At 38.6% G+C, this 4,608-nt stretch overlaps 1 pseudogene; it reads left to right on the forward strand.

The window, feature by feature from the left end:
• Window positions 1-2,960: 2,960 nt before the first annotated feature.
• Window positions 2,961-4,202, forward strand: LOC134369120 (dermatan-sulfate epimerase-like; annotated as a pseudogene).
• The last annotated feature ends 406 nt before the right edge of the window (window positions 4,203-4,608 follow it).

A 4,608-nucleotide genomic window follows, 5' to 3' on the forward strand; every position in this document is an offset into this window, starting at 1 on the left:
GACCTTGGAGAGATTTATTTATTTATTTGCTTGTTTATTATTTGCCTATGCTGTTTCCTGGGCTTATCATGAGCTCACCAAGTAAACTTCTACTCATACTTTAAAACACATCGAGAGCCACCTCATTTATGAAGCCTTTTCTGACTTTGCCAGGTAGACCTGGAGTTTTTTCTCATAGTTCTCCTTCACCCTCTGTACATATGTCTATTCTAGGAATTATCCTAAGTCTTGATGGTTTGCATATCTCTGCCTCCCCAATTAATTTATCAGCTGGAAGGCAGAGATGTTTCTGCTGACAAATGACATAGAGTACAGAGCAGTTGGCCATTACCATTGGGGAACCGGGGACACAAATAATTTTGGAACTAAAAGGAATCTTGCAATTTTTTTTTCTTTCTTCCTTTTTAAAAATTGGAACATAGTTGATTGTACATATCTGTGTGGTATAGCATTGAATATCAATACCTGTGTGCAATATGTGATATGCAAATCAGGATAATTAGTATATTCATCATTATACAATGTAATCGAGTTTTGTGGCCCTTTACCAATTCCTCCCTTACCCCTCCCCTCCCCCTTTCCCACCTCTGGTAACCTCAGTTTTGTTTTCTCCTTTTGAAAGTTCAATGTATTATTGTGATTGTTGTATCTTTCTTTCTTTTTTTATTTATTTGGTTATTTATTATTATTTTTAGCTCCGACTTATACGTGAGGATATGTGTATTTCTCTTTCTGTGCCTGGCTTATTTCACTTAATATAAATTTCTCTAAGTTTACCCATGTTGCTGTGAATGGCAGTATTTCATTCTTTTTCACAGCAGAATAGTATTCCATTGTGTAAATACACCAAATTTCCCTTATCTAGCCATTTGATAATGGATATTTAGGTTGGTTCCAACTCTTAGCTCTTGTAAATAGAGCTGCAATAAACATGGCAGTACAGCTATTCCTTCGACATGATGATTTCCATTCCTTTGGGTATATAACCAGCAGTGGGACTGCTGGATCATATGGCATTTCTATCTGTAGTTGCTCAAGAAATCTTCACATTGTTTTCCATAACGGCTGCACCAATTTACAGTCCCGCAAACGGTGTAGGAGGGCTTCCCTTTCTCCACATCCTCATCAGCATTTGTTATTCTCTGTCTTTTATGATAATACCCAGGCTAGCTGGAGTGAGATGATATCTCAGTGTGGTTTTGATTTGCATTTCTCGGATACTGAGAGATGTTGAGCATTTTTTTATGTGTCTGTTGGCCATTCGTATACCTTTCTTTGAGGAAACTTTTTGCAGTTAATACTTCTCATTTTAAAGATGAAGAAAACTGAGGAGTCCGAAGTCCAGTTTTCATTCTGTACATTGGTTATATCTAGAATCATTTGAGATAGCACTGGGTGGTCACATTTGGAATAGAATGCATTTCAAGAAAGAGAGATAGTGGGACTAGACTGGATCATCCGGAGCTTCTTAGAAAGGTTTACGTCAGTCTCAGCCCGGTGTAGTTATGACCACCTCTTCAAATAAGGTTCACTCTGTTCTTCCTCCTGCTGTCCCAGTATTCTCTGGCTAGCATCTACATTAGAAGAAAAATGGCAGTGGAGCAAAGGAAGGGCCCATGAAAGAGGCACTAACAAGTGTAAGAGAGCATACTGAAAGTGAGGAGAATGGTTTGAATTGTATTGTAATGCAATTGGCAAGCCAGTAGAGTTGTGTCTGTGGCCTGTGTGTAATTGTGAAGCTTTGAATGGCTAAAATGAAGGCAGTAATTTTCAGCACATGCTGTGATCTGGAGGGCTAGAACTAAGAGGAGGCTTCAGAGAAGAAAATGATAGCATCTTAAACCAGAGCATTATTTCATTTCAGTTGCATAATGTAGACAGGGTGGTTAAACTGCTATTGCAGAGAAATGGCTTATGCATATTTAGTGAGCTGCTCATATTGAAATGAGTGGCTGTTGCAATAACACAAATGCATGTGTGGTTTCTGAACAGTTAATAATTGTTTAATAAGCAATTCCTTGTAAACCTCCCTGAGTCACTGTAACTCTAATAGAGATTGGTTATTCTTCCCCATTATTAGGGGCAGAATAAGAAATAGCTGGCAATAAACAAACACTTTAAATATAAGGGGAGTGTTAATGGGGTAAACTGCCAATTACGATCACAAGAAATTTTCAAAGCTGACAGAAATGTGCCATATGGGAAAGGAAGTGAGAATAGCCGAAGGCGATACAATCCCATGGATCCTGGGAGCATTAACTTCCTTTCATTTTCAAATGAGTTTTAGCAATATATATACAGTGAAAGCAAAGAGGAAAGCTATGCTGTAGAGAGCGAGCCAGAACATTTTGGCTGAAGTACTGAGTTCCTTTGTAACAAGAGCAATGAACAGATCTTCTCTTGATTTCAGAAATGTGCAGAGCAGAAGTAAAAATGTTCCTTTTTCCCGGGGTGTTTCTCTCGAGAGGATTACAAAACATTTGACAAACACAATGCTGTAATTGCTTTTAGGTAACTTGGTGTTGTGGTCCTTCAAGCATCCCTACATGTGTACTATTGGCTATAATGCCTTTAAAATGATTTATGAATTAAATTTATATATATGTGAGGTATTTGATCATTGCTTTTGCACCCAAGAGTGGGCAAAACCTACTATGAGTAGTCTACGATGAAATATTAAGCAGCCCACTAAATATTTAATTTGCTTGCTGAGCTGCAACAGAATGGTTTAGAAATATGAGACCTTCCTCTTCACTTAGAGGAATGCTTGCTCTAATTCCAAATGAATTATTATCCATAACCAAATGAATTATTAACACCATTATTATTACTTAGATCTTTATTTTCACCTAATGATGGATATGCATGGAAACCTCTCACTTGCAACAAAGAGAGCTAATATCTAACAACAGAATCAACCTTCTTATTTTTCAAAGAGTAAATCTAAGCTCATAAAAATAATGAGCCACAATCTGAAGAATGTTCAGAGGAATCTGATCCTCCTGCATCCACAGCTGCTTCTCCTTGTAGACCAAATACACCTGGGAGAGGAGAGCCCTCTGGAGACAGCAGCAAGCTTCTTCCACAATGTAGATGTACCTTTTGAAGAGACAATGGTCGATGGGGTCCATGGGGCTTTCATCAGGCAGTGAGATGGTCTCTGTAAAATGTATTGGATGGATGATACTGGCTACAGTGAGAAAGCAACCTTTGCCTCAGTGACATACCCTCGGGGCTATCCCTACAATGGGACAAACTATGTGAATGTCACCATACACCTTCGAAGTCCCATCACCAGGGCAGTTTACCTCTTCATAAGGCCATCTGTAGATGTTCAGAGCTTCAGTATCCATGGAGACTCTCAGCAACTGGATGTGTTCATAGCCACCAGTGAACATGCCTATGCAACTTACCTGTGGACAGGTGAGACCACAGGACAGTCTGCCTTTGCACAGGTCATTGCAGATCATCATAAAATTCTGTTTGACTGGAATTCAGCCATCAAGAGCACCCTTGTCCCTGAGGTGAAGGACTATGCTGCTATTGTTGAACAGAACCTGCAGCGTTTTAAGCCAGTGTTCCAACTACTGGAGAAGCAGATCCTGTCCCGAGTCCAGAACACAGCTAGCTTTAGGAAGACTGCTGAGCACCTGCTAAGATTTTCAGACAAGAGACAGACTGAGGAGGCCATTGATAGGATTTTTGCCATATCCCAGCAACAGCAGCAGCAGCAAAGCAAATCAAAGAAAAACCGAAGGGCAGGCAAACGCTATAAATTTGTAGATGCTGTTCCTGATATTTTTGCACAGATTGAAGTCAATGAGAAAAAGATTAGACAAAAAGCTCAGATTCTGGCACAGAAAGAACTACCCATAGATGAAGATGAAGAAATGAAAGACCTTTTAGATTTTGCCGATGTAACATATGAGAAACATAAAAATGGGGGGTTGATGAAAGACCAGTCTGGATAGGTACGGATGGTGACAGCTACTCACAGCAGAGCCCCATCACTGTCTGCTTCGTATACCAGACTGTTCCTGATTCTGCACATTGCTATTTTCTTTGTCATGTTGGCAATGCAACTGACTTATTTCCAGAGGGCCCAGAGCCTCCATGGCCAAAGATGTCTTTATGCAGTCCTTCTAATAGATAGCTGCATTTTATTGTGGTTGTACTCTTCTTGTTCCCAGTCACAGTGCTAGCACCAAAAGCTATAAATTGCTTGATCATTTTGTGATTATAAGGGTCTAGGCAAAAAAAAAAAAAAAAAAAAAAAAAAAAAAAAAAAAAATTAATTGCCCCAGTTTGTTATTGGAATTTTTTTTTTCAGATTTATTTTGACAAATTAAGGGAAGGTATTTTCACACAAGAAAGCAGGGACTTGGAGAAATCAGAACTGGAGCAGGCAAAGAAATTATTAAAGGAATAAAAGTAGTTCAGTTGTCCAATGGTGCTTCTCGAAGTGTTTGGCTTTGCTAATTTAGTAGTCTGTATACTACTACTGTTAAAAGAAACAAAATCTGTTTTTTTTTTTTTTTTTTTTTTTATGTAATGATTTTTCTTAAGAGAAACAAAAGATTTAGATAGGATTGGGTTTTATTAATGTTA

Source organism: Cynocephalus volans, chromosome 1 (assembly GCF_027409185.1).
Source record: "Cynocephalus volans isolate mCynVol1 chromosome 1, mCynVol1.pri, whole genome shotgun sequence".
Lineage (NCBI taxonomy): Eukaryota > Metazoa > Chordata > Mammalia > Dermoptera > Cynocephalidae > Cynocephalus > Cynocephalus volans.